Source organism: Dicentrarchus labrax, unplaced genomic scaffold (genome assembly GCF_905237075.1).
Source record: "Dicentrarchus labrax unplaced genomic scaffold, dlabrax2021, whole genome shotgun sequence".
Taxonomy (NCBI): domain Eukaryota; kingdom Metazoa; phylum Chordata; class Actinopteri; family Moronidae; genus Dicentrarchus; species Dicentrarchus labrax.
The window spans coordinates 2,864,137-2,890,162 of record NW_026136723.1 but is presented as its reverse complement, the minus strand read 5'-3'; the positions used below and the strand labels follow the sequence as shown (position 1 = coordinate 2,890,162).

Genomic DNA, 26,026 nt, shown 5'->3' with positions numbered 1-26,026 from the left:
ATGAGGCACACGGAAATCAGTTTGCTGCTCTGTAGTGTGCTTTAGGGGTCAACCTGTTATGGTTTTGGGTTTTCTTGGGTTATTTCCTGTTTTATTTTGTAATTTTTCTCTTGTGTCTTGTTTTGCTTAACTTCTTGTCTTCCTGTGTTCTTCTACCCTCCAGTTTTGATTGTCTATTCTTCCCCTCACCTGTGTTTTTAGTCTTTGTGTGGTCTTGGTTCAGTGTCAGTTCATTTTTGGTTTTGTCCCTGGAATACTTTGCTTTGAAAACTTATTATCCATCAAAGAACCTTATTCAGGGTTCAGACAAATCAGCTGGAGTTTTCAACCAGCTCACATCTAGCTAGCTACGGTTGACTTCTAAAACTCTCGAGCCTACTTATGTCTGAGGACCTGTTGTGATGAGCTCTGCCCCCATTATCATCTTAAACTACATATGTGTGGCAACAGTAAATAAGGGGGTTAAGGCAAAGCAAAGTGTCATTTATAGCCCTGAAAACTCCAGTAAAATCTATCTACAGTATATAAGGCCCACAAAGTCTTCTAGCTTTAGTTTAATGTAAAATTCAACAGTCTGCTACCAACATTAGCAGATGTAGATGTTTGACACTGACTTTGAGCTTTACAGTCAGCAGCAGAAGCAGAAAGAGAGAGAAGGGAAGACATAAGGAGGGTATGTGAATAAGATTTTGGGATATGACTTCCTGCCGGAGGAGTTCTGTTTGTGTCACAGCCCGGTGAGACTTCTCTGTGGCGGCGAGGATCAGCGGAAAGACGAGGGCTCAGCTGGTCTGACCGCTAGCACAGAGGGGAGGGAGGAGAGAAATACAAAGGACAGATGGAGAAGATGAAGGAGAGAGGAAGAAAGAGCAGAGAGAGAGGTTGGAAGAAAGAGTGTAAAAGACTGAGATATGTGTAGAAAGCAAGGGATACTTTATAAGTACAGTGATTGATCACTGATAATCATATATAGGCTAATGCAAGTTTTTATTCGCAAGATTCAGTAAAACAAAATTTGTTTGTCAAGAAATGGCGCCACAGTTACATTCCCAGGAAAACTGAAAATGCTTTGGTAATATTTGTTTCTCTCAATTTAGCTTGTACTTTAAGGCAACCTTGGTAGCTCTTCCAGCTAACAGCATAAACCACAGAGAGTTAGGTTTTAGATTAGAACTGGTTATGTGCAGGAAACTTTAAAATGGGCAAATGTTGCAGCACTGCCTGAGATTTGTTTGCAGAGACTGTGGATTAACTTAATGTGACTTTGGCTTCAGAAAGTGGTTCTGAATTGCATAAATGTGGAAGGTGTTCTTCCATTTTGACTGTATTTGTTGGAAAGTGCAGGAATCTAAAACATATATATATATATATATATATATATATATATATATATAAAATTGTGTGGTTTCGTCAGATTTGTGTAAATTCTAGCAATAACAAGTTCCCATATTCCTGCAGGCACTGATATATACGCTAGTGTCGTCTGCATATTGGTGGTAACAGTCATTATGATTATGGTTTTAATTTTTTTATTCATTAACCCAAAAAAAGGGAACAGTAGGTCCAAGAACAACTGCCTCAAATAATTGTACAGTCAATATTATTCAGGTACAAAACTGAGTGCAAGTAACCCACATTTTATCAGCATTATGTTTAGGATTTGATATAATTTTATCCCTTATTGAATAATCGAATCAAGATTATCTTTCATCATTTGCAAGTAACTAAAGGGTAAGAGGTCATAAGTTTTTGGTTGCAGCTAATAATTTAAACAACATTAACAATAATTAAGCTAGCCTAATTAATTTTTTCCCCAACATGTAGCTACCATAGATGTAGAAATGTAGATATCTCATTGGCTACGGTTGTATGCCACCATATTGGTGAGGTCATCAATCATCATCAGATTTAAAAAGGATTCCCATTTGATAAGTGGATTCAATACTTTAGATTCGATAAAATGTTATTAAATCCCAAACATTACACTGATAGAGTTCCACTCAATTGAGTGACCTACTATTTTCCCTTTTTTTGGTTAATAAACATCGGTTGTTCTAAAGCATCCTAATGGCAGTTACCACCAATATGCAGATGACAATCTAGTGTATATGGGCTCTTGTTATTGCTAGAATTTACACAAATTTGACCAAACCACACAATACTATTTTCATATCGCTGCATTTTTCCCGACGTATGGCGATCACAGATGTCATATCGGGAAAACAGTATCCATGTTTCTATATTTATGTTAGCTAAAACCAATAAAGTGAGATGAGCAACAGAAGATATGAAATGTTCCGTTATATATACATGCTTTGCTAATAAAACACAATGAGCTTAACAAATCCACGTATTTTGTCTACTAGGAACTGGATATAAAAGCTATTAGAACCCGACTCTGAGCAGGACTCAAAGCCCAACTTAAAATCGCCATGTGTGTAAAACAGAACAAAATAAGACTTGAAGAGTAAAAATAGGCTGAATGTGAGCAGTTACGCTTCCTGTGTAAAAGCAGTGAGACAGAAACATGGCTGAAACTGGACGAATGTTGATGTGTCTCTCTTCTTTCCCTCCTTCCTTCCTTCCTTTTTTGCCTTATTTTCTCCCCTTCAGCTGAATTTATTGAGCTGTGTGGTGTATCAGATGGCTGAGCAGGTGTGTGTGTGTGTTTTAAGACGAGGGCTAACCTTTCAGCAGGTTGTGAAGCCTTTGAAGTCGGCCTGTTTGGAGGAGATGTGTTCTGTATCAAAGCGAAGGGTTTTGTCTTCCACAGTGAAGAAAGCGGCAAGACGCCTCTCTCTTCCTCTCTCTCTGTCTCTCTCTTTCTCTGTCTCTTTTAACGTTTTGCATGTGTTTACCTTGCCCACCCTCGCCCGTCCCCATCGTCCTGAGATCTGCTCTGGTCGTTTCAGAAACATCATCGAAACAGCTTCTGTCCAAAAACCTCCCGCCTGCTTCGCACTGTGTCTTTCTTACCTCTCACTCAGTCTTTTCCTCTCGTCTTGCCTCACCCTCTCCCTCCTTCCTGCCTCTCCTCTCCCTCTCTGGTCGGTTGACCCTGGGTAACAGAGATGATGACAAGGTGTGAAAGGTTTCCTGAGGGCTCTGAGTGACAGCAGCAGTCTCTCACACACACATACACACACAGTTGGCCAGATGGTGACTGCTCTTTGCGTCGCCCAAAGCTGCAAACTGCTCAGACCAGAATACAGAACACACTTAGATGTTGCTGAAGATTTAAAAGCACAGAAATGTAAATAAAATGTGGTAATTTTTATCAAACGGGAATATTTTACAGTATATTTGAGTATAGTAATATTAAAATATTAGTACCTGAACATTATAGATATACATTACATACATTAGTAATTTTTATCATTAGCAGTATATATATATATATTTTTAACTGTATACATTATTATATAATCCATATTTCAGATTCAGTTTATGTTAAAATGGTTAAAGACTTTCTACTCCCAACCCGATGTCACAAAGAATTATGTCCATATTATCCGAGTCCGAACCTCATCATTGACATCCTGCACTGGTACTGAACATTACATTTGGAAGTGTTGTGCCTGTTGTGTAGCGAGGCCTTTATTGCCTCTTAAAAACCAGTTTAGAGATATGAGGTTTTAACTTGCATGCTGTGACTCCAGTGTGAGAGGTTTTAACTTAATAGCAGCTTCGTTCACATTAAGGAAGAAACTCAGGATGGGTTTTTTTTATTATTTTGTTGAAGCTGTTGTTGCAAAATGAGACATCCATCACTTGAAAAATGCGGCTCTGCCTTTTAGAAAACGACCGCTGACACTGAAGTGATTCATGGAGGAACGTTATTGAAGCTATTAGCCTCAGCCCACACACACACAAATACAAACACACACACACACACACACAAATACAAACACACACACAAATACAAACACACACACACACACACACACTGTGGTGTGCAGATGCTCAGGAACACACACAAACAAGAATGATAGTGTGCTAATGTTAACTAAATTACATACAATTACGCAGCCAAATCTAATTCTCAGTTACAGATGGAGGGAAAACACCACATGCCTCCAAATGTGAACAATTAGAGAAGAACTGCCGCCATATTTCACATCACACAGACCTTCAGTTCATTTGCATTTTGAGATTCACACCCCCCAAAAATTTTGGACACAAATTGAATTGAGTTTTATAGCAGAAAGCCTAGAATTATTGTATATTACTCACAGGCTGTTTCAGGTTTAACTGTATTCACATTAAATTTTGTGTCCTAAACCTCATCATTTCCTAAATATAACCAAGCGTTTTGTCGGCCTAAATCCAGTACCCACGTTACTACAAGGCTGTTTCAGTATTTGAATATAAATATCATTAAATATAGCCCAACCCCATGTTCAGTATAAGCAAAATACTGACTTATACATTTTAAAATTGTAATCCTGCTGAACAACCTATTTTTATGAATGTACTTTCTACGTTGCACTTATTTAATGGGTTACCTGTTTATTATTTAAGAGATTTGGGTCGAGCTCGGACCAAAACTGGTGCCATGGTTCAGACTCGGTTCGGCCACTTTCAACTTATTTAGTTCGAACAAACTGGTGTGAAAGCTGTCGATCAAAATCAACAACCGCACTCAATTTGCTTGAAAACATAGATCTCTGTGTTTTACCCTGCAGACTCTGGTTCGGATGGTTTATGGTGTGAAAGTTGTAGATCTGTGATTTTAACCTGAATGGAAGAAAGGATCTACGAATACGTTCATCTGCTAAAATTATGATGTTTTTATATCTACAGTATTTATGAAGGATCATTTGGTAATGATGGTAGAATAAGGACTTCCTCATTAAAACTTAATCCCCTTTTTATCCGTAAAAATAAATAATAAAATGTTGTTTGAACCCTTTTGAATAAAGTCTGAAGAATAGCTCAACTGAATGTACATTTGGGGTAAATTATTAATTTATTCTTTTGATAGAAATATATGTAGCCTCCTGCTGAGCTTGGAAACACAATAAGATACAAGGCTGGACACAAAACTGAGCTTTCCACATTAAAGATTAATTATTACCCGAAATGGCCATTCGGAGATGGATGATATTATATATATATATAATCACTGCTGTAAAATATCAGATATTTTGGAAAATGGTTTATGTGTTAGAAATCTATATCCTATAGATTGAAATATCTGAGTAAAACAGGCACTTTAATGGGAATCTGCTTTGCCATACACTGTTGGACTGAATGTTATTGGCTAAAATGTCTGGCTGTGCAAAGGGCGAAAATTAGGTTGTCTGGGTTAAGTTGTTCCTGATACTGAAGGAATAGAATGACAGCCAAAGAAAACAACAAAAAACAAAGCCCAATCAAAAAAAAGTAAAGATCGGTGGCGAGAATCAATAGCAATGAGGTTTATTGATTTCTTTCATTTCGTTCATTGACATCATGCAGTGAAAATGGTGTCGAGTTTGATTCTGATTCTGCCCACACAGGTGGAGGTACAGAATGAGCAGCTGTTGTCGTACCGGGTTAATACTGAGAGACCAGTTTGTCATTATTCATGTAGTTGTTGCAGTGAGGACTCATAAATGACTAAACAAGAGAGACTTCAAGAGGTGTGAGAAATAGTCATCGCAGTAACAGAATCTGGATCCATATCTGATCAGCACTGTCTGACAGTTTGATCTGAGTTTGGTGCGTTGAGCTGGACGGACTCACTGAGAATGAGCTGTCAATCACAAGGTAGCCCCGCCCTAAAGCATACCCTGCTTTATGGTCTGTTTTACTCTAAATGGGACCATCAGTTACTAAATGAACATCATGCTGTATGGAAGAAGACCGAAACTAGAGACTGAGACCAGAAACTCATTAGGAAACTGTTTACTGAGATAATGGCATTGCATCGTTTTTTATTGCAACCAATAGAGCGCCCCCTGCTGGCCTTAACATAGAATGCAGGTTAAAGACACTTCGTGTTGGCGTCACTTCACAAACCCAGAAGCTCTGTACTCTGTTAATGGTCAATGTTGTAGATAAAAGCCATAGATCAGTGCTGTAGATACTGGGCATAGATCAGTGCTGTAGATGTAGGTCAGAAGTCTGTACTGTCTTTTTTGGTTCATATGATAGTAACAATAATTATAATGATATTAAACTTTCATACGTTTTAGTGAAGTCCACTAATTTGACTCTGGCCTGAGTCGAGGCCATGCCCCCCACAGTGACAGGCATTTGACATTTCTTAAATTTCCTGAGAGGAAAGCAGCTAGCAGAACTGAGGGTTACATCACCAAAACTATCCAATCAATGAGTTAACTGCCACTCCATGACAGTGACTTAGTTTAGTCCTTTGATCAAAATCAGTGTAAATGAGAACTTAAAGACGACAGTGGATGATTTCTTCACTTGATGTGGACAAAATAACATTTCTGTGCAGGAACTGAGGATGAAGTGTTGACTTTCCGGGCTGGCGATGAATAAACCAATGACAAACTCTCCTTTGAGGTTTTCATCTTTGTAAATTATGTCACATAGAAGAAATGCTTCTCTGCGTAAGTAAGCAGCAATTTACAGCTCAGCTATTAAAAAGGTCTTTGAAAACATTAAAATCCATCATTCTTCTATCAGAAACCAATCTTTTCTATTTTTTTTTGTATTTTGTTCAACTCTTTTAAAAAAAACACATCCTCCCGTTTCCACAGCAACCAGCAGCGCAGGTTCAAGTTTTTTTAGTTCATTCGGGTGCAAAGAGGAGTTGTCACAGCGGGGGATGAAAAAAAACAAAAACACAACAAGGAGCAGAGAAGAAAGGAGAGCCAGCTTTGATGTGAGCCTTCAGGACAGCAGAGGTTATGTCCCTTCAGATCCTGTATTCAGGTTCCACAGGTGGATCCATCCAGTCCTCAGCTCCAGTCCAGACCTCCATGTTACAGTCAGAAGTACAAGAACTGAGCTTTAAAAAGGCTCCACAGCTTCTGTTTTTCATTTCTCAAAATGGCTGTTAATGGACTGACTGCAGCAGTGCCAGTTTACAAGTTACTTACTAGCTTGTTCTTTTCTCTTTCAAATATCTGTAGTGAGCCGCAGAAAGTTACACATACAGTAAATTAATCAAAGGTGTATCTTAAAACATTATTTCAGAAAGACACATATCTTCTGAGAGAGGAAGTCACAACTCCTCGTGTGAACTTATCAGGTTGTCTTTGACTTTTTGTTGACAAAAAAGAAACACTGTTTATGGACCCAGAACTGCATGGGATTAGCAGAATGAACCCATTTACATTCAGATATCCTGAGGTCGAGGGATCCCTTTGAAAACAGCTGTGCCAGTTTTTTCTCTAGCCTTACTTTTGGATCGTTATTAAGCCTCCTTCCTGACATGCTTTCATGACATGGTTGGTTACTAATGGACGCCTTAGGTCATCTGGGTTCATATAATACCTGTATCTTCACTCTAGCTTTAAATCGGAGCCTGCTACAGCCTGAAAGACGTAGATAATGGGGTGGCCAATAGTAGCATACTAGTAAGTTATAAATGTATCGCAGTTAAATGATAGCAGCCCATCTGAGGCTTCAGAGGTCATTGTGGTCATTTCAATAGAAGTTATAGCTCACATTCCTTGTCAATAATCTATTTCAGTGTTACGTTTTTAAATAGTAAATGTGTCATACAGTAACCTTCTGTATCTCTGCTCACTGGAGTTTAAGCCCAGCACATCATTGTCATAAAGCAGTCTGTTAATAATTAATCAATTAAGGTGAAAATATTAAGTTTTGCATTTAACTTGTTGTAACTAACCTTTTTTTTTGCATAACTGGTGCAACAGTCTGCTGAACACGTTTCATGTTGCTTTCTGTGAATAACACACAGAAGAGGTTAATGCATGTGGCAACGAGTAATATGTGGGAGATTTAGACATTAAAGATTTCTGTTAAATACACCACAGGGCTGTAAAGAGAGTGCACAGCCTCTCCTCAGTGCTGAATGCAGCATGCACGATGAGTCACCCTATAAATGGGTTACTTCACAGGTGCACCCAGTCAATGATTCAGGGCTTGATTGAACACACATGAAGCCCATTGCCAGCAGGTCAACTCATTACAAACACACCAGAATAATATAGTTCCATAAAAGACATAAAACAATTCCTATCTATATTGAAGCCATTGAGTTTAAAGGTAAAAGATAATAGAATAGTAGTAAAAGAGAGAACATGTGGCCCACACACATACAAAAACAAGCACAACCACCAAAAATGCTGTTTTTCAAGGGCAGAATAAACAGATGTTGTTTATAAAGCAAACATGTTGCAGACCTTTGCATGTGCACAACATAAACCTAACCAAGTCAAAAGCTGTCTGATGCTTCAATGTTTAAAGTTACATATGAAACCACCAGCATCAGTCATTTGACCCTGCAGAGAGAAGTCACCAAAACCATCTTTGTTAGTGTTTCCAACCAACGCTGGTTTGGTGGAAATTATCCTTAATTCACAGAGTTAGATGAGAAAATAGACACGTCATTTTAACCAGAAATAGCCGTAATATCACTATCACTCTCCACCAGACTCCAGAGACAAAAACACTAATTTTACCTTCAGATCATCGTAACTTCATTCAAAGTGGACAGAAAGAGAATCAAACTCATTAAAAGTGTCTCTGTTAGTGTTTCCAACAATCACCAACTTTGGTTTGGTGGAAATAAATCCTTAATTCACCGACGTAGATGATAAAAACAGCTATGGAAACAAACCACAGAGAGGCAGCGATACAACACAGGCAGAGGGAGAGAGACACCATGTGACTCTGTGTCTGTATATAGAGAACAGCTGTTAGCTGATATATTAATGTTTTAAATCTCATATATAACCTTTTAAAGATTGTTTTTAATATGAATATGGAGTCTGTGCTCAGCTATCTGACATCCATGTTTTCATTAACTCTGAAAATGTCGAACTGTTCCTTTAAGAGACGAGCCGGAGGAATAAGAACAGAAACACTGAGGAGATTTTTCCTCAAAAAGAGGATGATGATAAGAGCCGGTGAGGAGGAGGTGATGTGAGGTAACCTCTCCTCTCTCTCTTTTTGGTTTTGCTGTTTCCTGTGTGGGTGAAGTGAAGAAGAGGGTTGTCACCTCTGATCAGAGAGCGGAGGTGGGGGGTGTCCTTGGACGTCTTCAGGGTGGGAGGAAGAACCGAAGGATGGAGAAGATGACAGAAGTGGCAACAGAGGAAAACTCTCTGGAGTATTTTCATGTCGTTAAATCTTCTGTTTCTACTCCTTCATCTTCACCTCTCTTCATCTGCTTCTGTCCTCGCCTATAACAGCTGTCTCCTCTCCACCACCCGGACCTTCTGTCTCAGCAACAGAAACGTCTTCATTCACCCTCTCATCGGAGGTTCACACAGGAGAGTCGACTGCAGAGAGGCTTTTTTGCTCCTGTTTTTGTGTTTCGCTCTTACGTCATTTGTTTTTCCTTTTTTAATAGCATTATCTCAAGATCATAAGTTTTTAATTTGCTCATTTTCTTGTGATAATGGGTTAAAAACAAAAGGCATATTTCTCAAGATAATAAACACAAACAGAGATACACAAGCTTTCTGCTAATCGCTCTGCTTACGTTGCAGCCGGACAGACAGAAAATCAAATACTTGTAGCTGATAACTTTACGGAGTTGGAACCTTGTAAACTTGTTAAGGATATCCGATGAAGCTCAGACTCGTGCATCTATCTGGATTTCACTTTCTCACCTGAAACAACACAACTGTCCAGCTCATACCGGCGCCATCCGGGCGCCATCACACACAAACCAACACCTCGAGGACAAACAACAACACTTCCTCTTCACCCAAAACAGAGCAACCGGGAGGAGCCTGAATACAGAGTTAACCCTAAGAGTTTCAGTCTCCAGCTGCAGGTGGTGGTTTATATGGTCCAGCATGGACCTGGTCTTGAGCAGAACCTGCAGGTTAAAGACATCCATCAGGTGGTTCTGTGGGTCATCCATCACCTTCCCACCAACCGACACTGTGGGCTGTTTCTGTCTGTGTTTTATTTACCTTGAAAAGGTCACTGCACATAAAAATAAAGACTTCAGAACACAGTCGATATATAAATATATGTAACTTGAACACATGTTGAGCTTCACAGTTCAGTTACTGAGTGAAACATGAAACTGATGATTGATTACGATCTGATTTGTTGTTTTATGATCATTCAGTTTGTTCTAAACGCCTCTTTTCTTCTACAGCAGCAGGAAAACATCAGTTTCTGTCCCCGTCTGAGTCTCTTTCACTGGGTGTGAAAAGCAAAATAAGCTTCATTCTGTTTCTGCTCAGACTGTGAGTGAGTTATTTTGTGCCCAAGTTCTGGTTTGTTTTATCCATGTGGACCTCCAGAGTAATTAGCTACTGTGACTACATTTCCCACAAGCCACCACTGAGCTGAGTTTATATCTTAAATAATAATCTAAACCACTGTTACCTGTTAGTGCTTAAAAGAGCTGCTGTGGAATAAAGGATAATGTCTAACATGAAGGATTCCTGAAGATTCAGGTCTAATAAAGAACTGAATGTAATCTTGACGAGCAGATTGATTTCAGCCTGAATTTGTGGTCACTCGTTAGTTTGGTCATTAATGAGCTTCCATATAATCTCTCACACACACACACACACACACACACACACACACACACACGTGATACTGGTGATTGTGTAATGATGTTACACAGAAAAGAAGAACTATTTTACATAAGTGTGACTGTTGTCATGAAACTGGATTCATTTTTAGCTTCGACCAGTGACTGAAGTGGGATTATGCAACCTCTCTCTCTCTCACACACACACACACACACACACACTGCTGTGTGTCAAACTGCAGCCCTCTCTGTGTTTCTCACCGCCTCTGGTCCCAGACTCCAATCTCATCTTCACCAATCTTCTCCTCTCTCTCTCTCTATTTCTGTCTCCCTCCCTCCCTCCCTCTCTCCCTCTCTGTCACTGTCTCTCTCTCCCTCCTCCCCTCCTCGCTCCCTGTCCTCTGTTGCCACGGCAGCAGTGTGAAGAGGAGCGACAGAGGAGGAGGAGGGAGCGTTGCGGGAGGACCGGGAGGTGGCGGAGGGCAGAAAATGTCATCTCAGTCATGTTGATGAGAGACAGAAAGAAAGAAATCTGATGCGACGCTTGTACGTTTGCTGCCAATAAAGACTTTTTTTTTAAAAATCAGAGCGAGGAGAGGAGCTGCAACCGAATACAAGATTTAATTTAGTGTTTTACTGTGTGTGTGCAGGCATCGCGGCAGACAACATCAAACACGAAAAGCTTGTGAAGGACGGCTGCTGTTCAATCTGGCCTTCGGCAGCCACACACACACACCTGCAGCTTCCTCAACATCCATCCGAGTCATTCAGATTCAGTTTCAGTATGTACATATTCTGAAGTATCGCATTAGAAACGTTTGATAGAAACGGAAAAATTCAAAAGAACTTTTCATCATCTTTTCAGAAAAAGAGTTTAAAGGGAGATGGACAAACATCTTTGTGTGTTTTGGGCATTTTTTTTTTTTGCATTGAAATTACATAAGAAAGTGAAGATTGCTGCTGTTTTTTCATATAATTAATTTAAAACTGAAGGCAGATTGTTCTAGTGAGAATAACGTAGCTCTGCGTTTTACTTGACGGACTCCTATAATTGGTGAAACTTGCGAGAAACTACAATAATCCAATTTGTATAAAACTCTAGAATATTTCTGTGGTTGCTGCACAGATCTGCTGTAACCTTCTAACATCATGAAAGTAAAAGAAATGTTTTCTGCATTGTTTTTTATCTTGTTGAGGCCTCTTCTACTGGTTTTCCAACTAAAGAATTGGCGCCACCGACTGCTTATCTTGTTAATCCAACTCCTAATAATTATATAATAGCAGTGGATGGAAACAAACATTCATTCGCATTTTCTTTTGCCAAATTTGAGACCTTTTTAAATGGAAACACAGCTATTGACAGCTGTCACAGCATCCTGTAGGAAACCGAACCAAGGAGGTTGGGTTGCCAAATGCAGCTCCACATAAGTGGGAGGATATGGGGACTGAACCGCCAACCTTCTAAATTACCTCCTTCTGATTACAACATAGCCTATAAGCATCACATCGAAAAGCGTGGGTTTTTGAGTTCAGTTTTTAGAAAAACATAAATAAAATGTTTTTTATTGGAGAAAATGGACAAAAATGATTTTAAAACCTATTTCTCTAATCGTAAAACAAGGTTTTCTTTGACATGAAGAAAACTTGACATATCTGACTTTTATAGGACAGGATTGAAAGATTTTTTAAAGGAACAGAAGTTTCAGAAGCTTTAACACAAAGCAATCGAACGCTGAAAACAGAAAATGATTGTAATTTATTTTGCTGATGACAACCCGCTCTCTGTGGATGTTTTATGTGACTATTTTAACATTTGCAGTTTTGGTGTGTTGTGGCCTGCTCCTGCAGGAATGCATCTGTATATGTGTGAGTGTGTCTATCGGTGATAGTTTTCCTGAAGACTTGAAGGTTTTCTTCTCAGAGTTTTGTCTTCAGGCTACAAGCTGATTTTCAATAATGATGGAGTTCAGATGGAGGACAAAACTCGCCTGAAGAACCTTCGGCGAGGAGCTTCAACCCAAACCATCATTACTGTCTGTCAAACTGCTGCTTCAAACATCATATAGATCGGCTTTACATCTCTGAACCTGTGGTTTTAACCTTTATTTTACTCAGTGGGTTTTACTTGTGCTGCATTGTTGTTTTTTATTGTCCATTGTATAACTTCTATAAACACAATGGTTGCTTTTCTCTGAAGCTGTGTGAATAAACAACAACTGTAGTATTAATGCTTCAGAGTTGGTGCCGGATGGACCTTTTTGTGGTTTTTACATTCTTTTTTGAATTGAATGTAGTTTGTGTTGTATGTCTCGAGTTCTGTCCAGATACTGTGGAACCACACATGGAATGAAACAGTCTACATCCAGGTTAGTGGCTTTTTGAGGCTGTATAGGTACAACGGTGATTTGAGTTAAATGCTAACGACAGCATGCTAACATGCCCACAATGAAACTGTTGATTTGCTGATGTTTAGCAGGTGTAGTATTTGCCATGTTCAGCATCTTAGTTTAGCTTGTTTACATGCTAACATTACTGGGAATCCATCCAATAGTTGTTGAGATATTTTGGCATATTTATGTTCCAGGGTCATAAATTCCCTAATCCCTAAACGTGGAACTGGGGAACATAGGAAAGACCCCTCAAAGACCACACAGACAGCTGGCTAAATGTGAAAATAGTAACGTCAGAGAGTTCTCCTTCACCTACAAATGTCACTGAAAGAGACACAACTAGAGAGAGAAAGGAAACGACTACAAAGCAACGCAAAGCAATTTAAAGACAAAGAAAACAACTACAAAGAGACATAATACAACTACAAATGAAAATGAAACAACTACAAATAGATGCAAAACAACTTAAAGAGAAATGAAATCAATACAAAGGGATTGAAAAGAACTACAGAGACATACAAAACAACTACTCTTTGTGCTTTTCCTCATCGTTTTTATGCTGGGCTGTAGGGCCCAGCATGCACTGGAAGAGGCCGATCACACTAGGCTACCAGTTTATCACACGGCTGAGACACACACAGACAGCATGTTCACACACATTCACACTTACAAATAATCTGAGCAGCATGGGTTTGGACTGTGGGAGGAAATTGGAGGAAATAGTGGTCACACACACACACACACACACTTCTCCATTTCCTAATGACCATTAAATGAGCAGCCAGCTCAATGTCCACTGTTTTCCTCATTAACGATGGAAACAGAAATATGTTGCCCGCTATTCTGCATCACCTCATGTGTCCTTTTAGCTAATATTGTCACACTAACTACGAAAACTAACTGGATGTAGTTTTTGAAGACGTTTGCAGCTCAGTTTGCTTCCCTGAATCAAATCTCACCACAACTTTCTTTCTTTGTCGTTCTTTTCTTTGTACTTTTCTCTTACAGGAATATAGTTCTGGTAACTGTTGGTTTGTAATTTTCCTGACTGTGTTGAAGTTATGTCACTGAGCATCTTTGTGTCCCAGTGTCACCCCTGTAAGCAATTTTCTTTTCAGCTATTTTTCTTTGTGGCCTTGTTCTCCTCCATCTTGTCACCAGTTGTCATTTAGTCTCTGTCATCCAACTCAGTCGTGTTTTTGCTTGTCAGCTTGACTTTTCTTTTAAACGTTTTGTGTACTTGGTGGATTTTTTCCCTCTGTTTTGAAGAGAGGCATCTTGTTTTTCTTTTGTCATATCTAGAGTGTTGTTGCTGTGTGAATAAAGTCAGCTAAGACTAAAGAGATGAACCTCTTTTAACTCCAATGAAAAAAATAAAACTTCACCTAAACCAAAGTAAACTAAACTGCGTAAAGGAATCAGACAATCTCATCATTGTCGTACATTTTTGAGGAGTGCTTGCAGTCTTGAAAACGTTCTCCTCTAATTGCACAAAAACTGTCGGCAAACCATAAGATGTATATTTTATTCTGTGAGACAAAGCAAACATTATTATCATGACACCATGTTAGATCATCTGAGGCTCTAGGGGCAATAATTTCAGGATTAAGATCAATCAGTTCAGATTGAATGCACATCGCAATTATAGTTTTGTATTTTTGTAAGAGTTTCATTTTGTTTCAATGTTTAGTTTATATTGGTTTCAGTGTTAGCTATTATACGAGGACATTTGTCAGACGCAGGATTTAAGAAATTCAGAATAACCATTACAACACAAACATTACAATTTTTGTGTTGACAAATTTGACCAAACTGACAGACTAAAGCTATTTACTATATATTTTTATTGTATTTTATTTAGTTTTGTAAGTACACAATATCATTTCAGTGAAATAAATTGTTTTAGTGCAAATGTTAAAATAGTCACATAACACATGTTAGTCCATATAGAGCAGTTTATCATCAGCAAAATAAATTCCAGCTGTAAATTTGTTGCTCTTTCATTCCTGACCTATAAAAGTCACATATCTCCAAAATGTCAACCTGGTTTTAGTTTTTAGATGAGTTTAGTTAACTACGACCTAATGCAGTGTACATTTTCTCATGGCAGTTATTTACACAGATTTGACAGCACAGATGTGAGCTGGAGCTACGAGTTAGCTAGAGGCATCAGAGTACCAAAGCCAAAGTACCAAAGCAAATCTGGTCTTGTTTCTCTTTCTTTCTACACTCTTCTTGTCTCATTCAGTTATACAGCCCAAGGTGCACATTTTGAACGTTCATGGACACATTTAATGTCTTTTGTTTTGAGTTTTTATGCATCTCAAATTTGCTTCACATTCTTATTGAAGACATATTAAGATAAGTATCACTAAAACCTCAGGTTATCTTTAGTTTCCCCACCAGGTGCAGATGCTGTTCTCAGCTCTGGGTGATGTTTGAGGGTTTGGACAGTCCATATCCCATAATCCCTATAGCACCTGAATCCACTGTGTGTTAGTCACTGGTGTGTGAAGTGTTGCTGTGCTCAGCTGATCTATCCCTTGGACCTGTTTCAATAAAGGCTAAAATAGAAATACCCCCCCTCCCAACACCCTCCAAAAATGACCCGACATTGGCTGCCCTCCCGTCTCTCCTCCTCTCTGCTGTTTATCGTTGGCTGGACGTCGCATGCCGGCGTTCCAAGAAACACTTCATTCCAAGACTCACTTTGGTCCAAGGCTCACATTTAATTATGGCTCTGATTCATGGCCCCTTTGTTATTACTGTCAGCTCCACTTTCCACCTCCGGACCAAACAAATGGCTGTTTCCTTCACACAACACTTCTTCCTCCTTAGCCCTCCCTTCTCATCACTTTCATCTCTCCCTTCCTCTCGTCTCATAGGGTTTAAACTTTTACACATTAATGTGAGAACAACACCGGAGATTTGGATCTGAAAATCAAATGTATGCAATTTCTTTTTCCAAGCATGGTTTCCCCCTTGTTTTATCGTTAGAAAAAAAAGCCAGAGGAAGCTTTGGAAAGCAGTCAGAAAGCATCTGACTGCTAAATACTACTTGGCTGTAGCCCTTAAACCAGCTGAGAGTTCTGCTTCACCTGCAAATGTCACTGAAAGATATGTAAAACTACAAAGGGATAGAAAACAACTATGGACACAAAACAACTAAAAATAGATGCAAAACCTACAATGAGACTCATAACAACTTAATGTAAAGAGAAAGGAAACAACTACAAAGAGAAACAAATCAAATACAAGGAGATGCAAGAACTACAAAGAGACAATTAATAACTATGCATTCACTAATTAAGTGCATTGAGCATGAGCAGCATTGAGTGATTGGATGTGGCAACATTTCCTCCAGTTATACAAAAATAAAACAAAGAACATTTGGTGCAGTTTAAAAAGTCAGCTTCAAGTGCTCTTGTTAAAGAATACAAACCAATACACAAATCTCAGTGTTGTCATGGACACCTGAATTTAAGAGTTACAATCACCTTTCAAAGACCTTTTGTTTCTGATTCAAGATTTAGAAAAATGTGTCAGTGTGATTATCTTCAGTGGACTCAACTGCTGTCTTTACAGATCTCTCTATCAGCTGCATCAGATCAGATCCCTCCAGTTCTCAGATATCTTCACACTGACTCCCTGTTTGTCAAAGTATTGATCTTAAAATACTCCTGTGGGTTTGTGAAGCTATGAATGGTTTAGGACCAACATATATTACTGTACATTTCTGCTGCTGGGTTATGAACCATCCAGACCTCCGGGGACAGATCTGCTTGTCGAAACTAAACCTGAGGAAGCTGGAGTTCAGTTTCTATGCATCAGATATCTGGGAAAAAAACATTTTATCCGTCAGTATTTGAGAATTCACTTTGCAGCAGATACAGTTCGATCAGCAGTTAAAAAGCAGTGAGGTTTGATACCCAGAAGCCTTACGTACAGTACATCTGTGTTTGTCTCATAAAGAGGCAGCGAGAGAGTGTGCCAAACCTCAGGGACGAGAACATTTGGAGGGAGGGACTCCATATCTCACATTGATTCCTTCTTTGATTTGTTTCTCTGCTTTATTACCTCCTCTCTCTCTCCCTCTCGCTCTCTCTTTCCCTGCAGTTTTCATCTTTTCCCAACATAACTGAATGCTGATAAATTCATGAATTTACGTTGTTCTGTACTCTGCACAAGGCAGGGCGGTTTGTTCTCTTCAGCATCTGTGCTGACGTTTCTGTGGCCGTACTGTCTTTTATGAATTATAAAGATTAACGCTGTCAAATATAAGCATTCAGGTCAGTCTTAAAAGGTTTACACAGTGCAGTCAGAGTACGGAGGGGTGGATGGACGTATGTTTGCCCTAACCATCGCTGTAAAGGGTTTTCCTGTTTCATAATGTTTTATTTTTTGCACCATGACTGCTATCTTCTGCATTGCCCACTAGGGGTCACTAAAGGTTCATGGGGGGTTGCGAAGCCTTCTTGATTTTAAGGGGTGTAAGAAAACAAAAAATATACATAGTAGGCTGATATCTCTGGATTTGGTTCAATACTGTGAAGAAGTAAAAGTATGTATATATAGAATAATAGAATGATGGCCAAACGTCAGGGACAAGAAAACATCGAATTTGTCAAAAGAGAATCCTATTTAGTCTGTATGATTGTTTAAAATTATTTTAAAAAATACATTATACAGACACAGAATTTGTATAAAAAGTTTCCTTTCAGGATTAATAAATGATAGAAAATGGGTCCCTTGAGGAAAAAGGTTTGGAACCACGGCTCTAACCAAGCGGCAACCTGACAAATTAAACCAACAAAGAAGAGCCAAAACCTGCAGTTCCTCTAACATCCATTAGAGGTTGGCTCCAGAAGTGAGTCAGTCTCTATAAGGCCCCATATTAAACTGTCCAACTTTACAGCAGAAATAAACATGTTAACATCCTGGTACAAAGAATGGTTTTGGTCTCTACAGTTAATTTCCCCGTTCATGACAACTGTAAACTCAACCATTTAAATTATATTAAGGCTTAATGTATGTATAATTAAGGATTCTGTTCTGCTCTGTTCTGAGGAATTCAATAAAAAACATTTTGCTGATCAATTTAAGGTTTCCTCTGATTGAAGTGTGTATACTTCTGACATGAAGTATATTCCTACTGCAAACGATGCATCTTGTATGTTTAAACCCTGACGAATGATATTATTTGTGCTATCGTTCATGTTGTCTTTAGAAAAGTTAATAAGCCTGACGGCAGGAAATGTGCAGACACTTTCTTTTCACATGTTTCAGAAGCAGCAGCAAACACTTTCTGATCTGGCTTTTTTAAATTTGACTTAATACGTTTCAAGGCCAAGCAAGGTGCTCTTTGAGTTGTTTGGGGTTCTGAGATTTAAAACACAAGGGCACCCAAATCAAATATTTATCAAGCTCATACGTCTGCCCGTCAAAAGAAATTCTTAGGGAGGCAAACTGAACATCAAAAAAGCCTTTCAGCTGCTGAAGGAAATGTCAGGGAGAAAAAAAGACAAGCTTACACGGCTCGGTACAGGGTGTGTATTCTGTGTGCATTCATGCCTTTCATCAGATGAAAGCTCGGCTTAGATTTGTAGACATACGTAATAATGCTCCGAGGGTGCCACGGTTTCCCTCTGCATCCCTCACTCCCAAATGTTTCACCATATTGCTTATTGCTCGTAGTTCACTGTGTTCATGGTTTTATGTTCTGAATAACCCTGTATACCGGAATCTCTTCAGAAAATGATTAATCCTCAGCAAGTCTCTCTCTCCTGTCGCCACATCACGGCTGTACGTCTGTACCCTCACTGGCGGTCTCACAACAAATGCAGGAGCGCTGCATCCAAATCCCATCACCTAAAACGTCTCCAGGAGTGACACTGATCCATCAGCTCGAACAAAATGGGAAGAAAAAACTGATCTGGATCTCTGATTTTGGGGGGTCTATTGACAATGTGCTATTTTTTTTAACATGTATTTCTATTTTTCTGTGTCTTCATCTTCATGGATCATGTGTAATTTTTGGCTATTATTGATGTATGCTTCATGCATGAGGGTGATTCATCGGTGTAGTTCATAGCCAGCTGATTTTCTTTAAAAAATAGAAAAACTAAATCAGGAAACAAGCTGTTTTCCAGTTTTGGTTTTCTCATTTCAAAACAAACTTGCCATTACCATTCAAGTGTGCCGGAGCAACATCCCCAACTTCACTCACTTTAATTTTGGTAAAAAACATGAGCTCCCCGAAGGCTGTAGTACAGTTCACACATTAATCCAATGGTATACAAGTTTGAATCAATCTGTAACCAGATCTGTATATTATATCATATCATATAAATTGAGTTAATCAAAATAATATCCAAATCTTCTTCTTTAGATTTAAGAACACTTGTTTAGTACAGACCCCTCCAAATTTCACCACATCATGATTTGATTAGTTTTGTGATGCAAAACTGATCATTCCCACTAATCATAAATTATATCACAATCGCAGTAACTCTTAAAATAACTGCACATCGTGCAGTCCTAATATAAATAATCCATCAGAGATCCAGTCTGTAATCTCCTGCATACGAGCACCTTTTCTGGGTCTGATTGAGGCTCTGGTCTCAGCACATCCACAGCTCAGACGTCACTCTGTCAGAGAGACACAGCTGTGCTCTGAATGTATATCGAAGTACATGAATGGACGAGACACAGCGGGAGCAATGAGGACTGACCTCAATAGAGCCAGCAGCCTCTCCACAAAGTTCCCATTTCTCTCAGTGTGCAGAGCAAAGCCTCAGTCAGGAGAAAAGAGTCTGATTATATCAGACTGACAGGCTGGACGACTGTATCAGGTTGAAAATATATTGTAAAAGGAGTCTGAATAGTATGGAAGCCCAAAAATAGGATTCTGTAAGTCATTATAATGAGAAACTATCACAAAAATATGACTGAATATCTCAAAATAACAGGAAATATTTTCAATATTTTAAGTTTATGTTACTAAATCATTACTTTGAGAAAGTTCCTCATTATAATGACTTTGTTCAGGCCCGCCAGTTCAAAAATTTGTCTTTAACTATCAGACTTTTCTGCTTTTAAAGTGAGATTTCTTGATGGTCAGATTTCCGCACTAATGTGGTTGAAGGTAATAAAATACTGCACCCAAAACGCACCTTTTAAAGCTTTAATGTGACTGATGTCTACTGAGATTAACTTTTAATCTGTATTCTTTGATAGACCTTCAATTGAACATCACCTTTATTGTTAATATCACATGCTCCTCTGGTGGCCTCGCGGTTACACATCCCAGAGGAAAGGAACCTGCCAGGTTATTAACTCCATTTAACTGTCAAATTGCTCCCTGCTAGTAAAAGTAATCAAGCACGTTGAGTTTTGTTTCACTAGACAAAAGTGTGTTTTGTTAATATCGTTCTGATGCCTGGAGGTGTTCTATCCTCAGTAGTGCTGTTAGCTAAACGCTTCAATGATTCAGTATTTTGAGTGCCAGAGACGGCAAATTAATACACTGCACACAGAGGGGTCCTAAGCACATTTCACAGTAATTACCCAAATCTGAGATGAATTGAGTCTTTACAAAAGTGGAGTCCATGAGGTGAAGCTGGAGGTCAAATTAAAAAGGGTTCATCTTCTGGTCAGTAAGTTAAATTTTGTTCCGTGTACAAAAAGACATTCAGGCTCAAGAAAAGGTCATCAGTGAGATCATTAGGATTCATCTTTTGGGGGTCAGTTGAAGAAATTAAAAAGTGTTATAATACAAATATCTCCTCTGGTTGGGTTGATCACAGCAGTGAGTTTACCTGCTCGGCTGCAGAAAGCGGCCTCGTTCTCCGGTGAGAATTGTTCCTCAATGGTCCAGAGTTCATGTTGCTGAAAGGACTATTTGATCTCACTGTGGATGGAAGTAACATGTTTCTTATAATAGTGTGTTTCATCGGTGTGATGCAGAGGGTGGACAGTGTGTGGATTGATTTTCAGCACTGGAAGGATTCTCATGTGAGAACATCAGAAGAAACGAAAAATAAATCTGGACTCAAGTTTGAACAACACATAAGGGATCAAAGTCCACAATGTTCAGCATCTCTGGTTCGCAACTGAATCCAATGTTCTGCAGGTGTTTGGTCATAAATCAAAATGTTGTTTTTCCTTGCCGCTGTCGGCAAGTGCTTGCTCATGGTGGGAACTGTTGGGTTTCAGTAAATCCTTTTAAAATGACTAATTAAGGCTCTGTTACCACGTTCAGGTACAACAAATTAGAAAAGCAACCTCTAGCTAGCAATACTAGTTAATAACAATGCATTATGTTGTATTTTGCTCATATAAAAACAATACATTTTTAAACACAACTTTAACTTAGTTGACGTACAGAGCAGCCATCTTGGATTTTGGGGGTCGGGGTTGGTGAAGTTCCTAGGTGGACATCTGACTTCAGGCAAGTTCAGGCAACTGGAAATCACAAAAATTACTACTTCCAGGTGCGTTGTGGTTGTCTAGCAGCCTTTAGACGTACATAAAAGGTGAAATATCTTTGAGCACAAGGGAGGTTTTTGGTGGAGTGATTGACAGTTAGCAGAGCAGCCCTTCGCCCACCGTTTGACAGCCCGAGTAATTATTTCCTCAAAAGTCTCAAACGTCAGTCCGACCACCACCAGTGGTTCCTGACCGGAGAAATGTTCACATCCATTATCCAGGCAGAAACAAGTGACAAACCTCGAATCTCCGGCTCCACCTCGGGCTCAGCGGTGCAGCACTTCTTATATCTGAGACGTGAAATGAGAGAATGTCCAGAGTTCGACTCAAGGACACTTGGACGGGTCTGACGTCGCAGTCTGCTGCACCAACGCAACCCGTGACCTTTCAGTCTCGCGGTTCTTTGGCTGCAAAGTTTCAGGGGACAGAGTGGACTTTAACAGCTCCGAGGGGACGAACTGCCAGAGAACTGATAACATTTAGATTTGTCAGGAAAGACAAAGGAGAGAATTCACTTCACCTCCATCGTGTTTCGCTCCACCTTTTCCATTTCCTCTGCCCTTTCTCTCGTCTGCTCCACAGTACAACTCAAGAAGACAATTTCTACAAAACACCTTATGACGATAAAAAAGACGAGATCTGGTAATAACAACGGGGGCGACTGACCTTTCAGACGCCCTGCTAAACCTTTTATTTAAAGCTGTAATATGTAACATTAAAAATGAGTATAAACTCGTTCCGGTAACGCCGGTCGCCTGTCGATGGCGTCATATCCCCTTTGTGTCTGCGTCAGCGTTGTGGTTGTCTGCCAGAAGCTGTCATACATTGACTGTTGATCCAGTCTGAAGCCACATTGTTACCATCCACTGTTTAGATCTTGGTGCTTTTTAACTCTAGATTTGAACCGGATGAAGGATTTTAGTCATCGGACGTCTGGATCTTAAGTTATCAGAGAAACAAGCGGAGATAACGTTAGCAGCAGCTCGGCTCGCAGCCCCTCCGGGACGTCCTTTGTCCGTCCAACAGCGTGGGAGAAGCAGTGATTGTTAAGGTCAACGGGTTTTTCCTTGCGGATGTCGCAAAGCGCTTGCTCACCCACCTGTTGGGTCTCTGTAGCCGATTCATATTTCCAGGACTTTATTTATTTATCTCTTTCTCTACTTCCTGCTCTGCCTCCATTTCCTTCTCTTCTTCCCTCCGTTGGTAATTAAGCGGGCAGATTTTATGCTTTTCGGGTCTGACAATAGCAGCTCCTGAGGCGGCCGCATCAATGCCAAAGCTCACTGTCAAATAGCTGGCAGATAACACACACACACACACACACACTGTAACACGCACACACACAGAGTAATTAAACAGTGTAATATGAGCAGTAATGTATGTGCATATAATACAGACGTACACAGACTCAGATCCTGTATGTGCATATTAATGATCGCAGACACACTTAAACATGCAGAGTATGGACACTCTCACACACACACACACACACACACTCTCTCTCTCACACACACGCACACATACACACAGTCACAATCAGTGAGGGTCTGTCCTTGATCTCCGCTCCAAAGACTTTCTGCTGTTTTTGATGCGACTTCAAAAAGTCTGAAGACAAAAGAGCGACTTCCTGTAATCAACCAGCTCGGCCTGTCAATCAACATCAGAGTGTGTGTGTGTGTGTGTGTGTGTCACCGGCCCGACACCGTGAAACACAAAAATCCGTCTTTCTTTTATTCTTTGTCCATATAGACATTGTTTCTACCTCCTTTCCCTCTCTTCTCTATGGAAGCCCATTTATGCCAACGTGACAGAAAAAATAGATTCTGTAAGTCAAAATAATGAGAAACCTTATCGAAATATTGATTTAGTTTCTCAAAATAATGACAGTTTGACATTATTTTGAGAAACTAAATCAATATTTCAATACTAATAATAATATATTCAAAATAATGACTAAATCTCGCAAAATACTGACTTCATATATCCAGATATTGTCTTAATATCTCACAATAAAGACAAACTTTCAATATTTTATTGATAAAGTCACTATATTGATAAAGTTCCTCATTATAATGACGAACAGGATCTTTTCTTTTTGGCCTTAATAAGCTTCCGTACTCTTCTCTGTCTCTGCTGCCGGTCTTTTATTTTTCCCTCTCTTCTCTCTTCATCTATTCACACACACGAGTGTACACACAGTAACACTCGACTTCCATTAGCCTCTCCGAACGTCACACTCCAGCAGTCCCGATGTCCGGCTGCATCCCAACACTTATGCTGTTGCTAGGAGACGCGAAGCCCCTCGGACCAACCCAATTGGCTGCGACCTCAAAAGTGGGTTTAAGAACAAAAACACCTCACAAACACGCTAATAGCGCCTCAGCGTTTCCGTGCTGCATTCAAGGACACACAAACAGCTGGGATATAAAAGTGTTCCTATTAGCAACCTTCACTTTGTCCTCAGTGTCACTTTCTGTTTGTTATTTCACTGCAGCTGCTGCTGACAGTCAAACGTCGGCCTGACCTTGAACACAGCACAGAGTTTATTAAATGGTACCTGCCCCGAACTCTGCTGGCAGATAAATAAGAACAGATGATTTAAAGTGTTTTTATAAATAAACAGACAATTAAAAATGAGATGACCAGAAACTTCATTTAGAAAATGATCAGAAATCAGACGCTGTTTGGGGAGAATGACATGGGTGGTAGCTAGTTAGCTAGCAAGTCTTGAATAACATTATAACGTAACTTTGGGTCTCTGGCTCGTAGCCACCCGTGGCGCTACTATTGGGCCCACCTATTTTGACCCAGGCCTATGGTGAGTAGTGAGTGATTTTCATTCTAGCTGTTCATCCAATAAGCAGCCTGAGGAAAGCTTTACGTGTGGACTCTTATGCCTGCCCACAGGCTGCATCGTCACCAGCAAGTGATCCAATGAAATCAATGATGTTGGCGCGCAAGCTTTTCAAGCAAGCTCAATGAGACAGACGCAGATGGTAGCTATTAGCTGATATGAAATGTCAACATGGCAAAGCAAAGCAGCTTGTTTTCATTTAAATTCACCAAGAAACACTCCGAGCAGCAGGAGGAGGGAACTCCTGCCATTTTAAGTAACGTTACGAGTGACGAGTTACCGTCCAGCTCGGCCGCCCTCTCCCCATCAAGTCCTCCCGTGGCCACCCCCTCACACCAGCAAGGCAATGAGCACGAAAAATAATATTGGCAGTAGGCAGAGGTAACTTATGATAGCGTTTTATGTATGTCTTTGTCCGCTTCAGCACTGAGCTGAGGACAGCGACACAAGAGCCACACAGGTAGGCTACTGAGTCGCTGTCCTCAGTGCCGCAGAAGAGCGCTGAAACAGAGATGATTTTTAGCTTTAGCCCTATTTGCACGGGACTAGTATTACCTGGGACCTCTAGTAATTTGTAATAATTGCGGGGGTCGTCTGAGATCTTAATCCCGTGCGAATCTGCCATGTCCATAATTTGTAAAGTAAAAATTCCACCGCAAATGACCTACCATATTTCGCCAAACACAGAGGTCATGTGATAATATTATATTTCCGCTCCTTTTTTCTGCCTTTTTCCCGGTCGAGAATTATGGAGGCTGCGTTGGCAATTATAAATCAAACTTTTGACAACATTTTGGGTGCAAATTCAGGAGGCTCATCTAGGTACACAGCATGGAGACCTATTCACAGAAAGAGGAAGCTCAAGTCCATCAGAAGAGCGAAATCTCGAAAGACGATGAGATGGATTACATGCATGGCAGCATGCGGTAAGGAACATTTTTCTATCTTTCAACGGGCTCACCAGTTATTAGGTTTTTTATTGTTACGCATAGGTTACGCAGAGCCTTGACATCATATCCGGGGGATAATGTCAGTAAATTCGAATTAAAACACAGGCTTCACTTATCCCGTGCGCCGCACGAAACACAGACGTGGTGGGGTTGTTATTACTAAATAACATGAAGTCCCCAGGTAATAGGCTACTAGTCCCGTGTGAATAGGGCTATATTTTAACTGGCCCATCCAGTTTTCTGGCGGCCCACCCACAATCAAAATCCTGGCGCCGCTAGTGCTCGTAGCACTCTCTTTGGCTCGTAGCATAATGTTAGCTTTGTGGTTGGTAGCATTTTTTTGCCATTGTCACCTAATTTTACCTTCCTGCACTCATCCACTAACATGTCGAATTAAATGTACTGTTACCGAGTACGAATCTTGCTAGCGTAACGTTACTTTCTTAACTTAACAAGATCATTCATTTGAGTTTCTCTTTACGTTAAGGATCCTTTTCGTTGTCCCATTGGGGGAAGAGGTTTTCCGTATGTGGGTCACCGAAGACGAACCTTTGGACAAAACCCACAAACGCTCCATGTGGCATTTGAAGCAGTGAGCTGCTTCAGACTGTATTTATAATCCCGTATCACTCTGCTGGATTTGATTGTGTGGAAACTGAGGTCATTTCACAGTGTTAGTTACCTGAGGGAACCTGACATT

The 26,026-nt window shown here is 39.9% G+C and overlaps 1 protein-coding gene across 5 annotated transcripts in view; it reads right to left on the bottom strand.

Moving 5' to 3' along the window:
• Positions 1 to 26,026, bottom strand: part of LOC127357970 (glutamate receptor ionotropic, kainate 5-like) — a 177,487-nt gene that overhangs the window by 96,626 nt on the left and 54,835 nt on the right. For 4 of the 5 annotated variants that reach the window (XM_051390656.1, XM_051390660.1, XM_051390659.1 and 1 more), the window contains one exon: positions 2,977 to 3,058. The exons of the other annotated variant lie outside the window; for it this stretch is intronic. The gene's annotated coding sequence lies outside the window, so the exon portion shown is untranslated. The remainder of the gene's footprint in view (positions 1 to 2,976; positions 3,059 to 26,026) is intronic. 5 annotated transcript variants of the gene reach the window in all.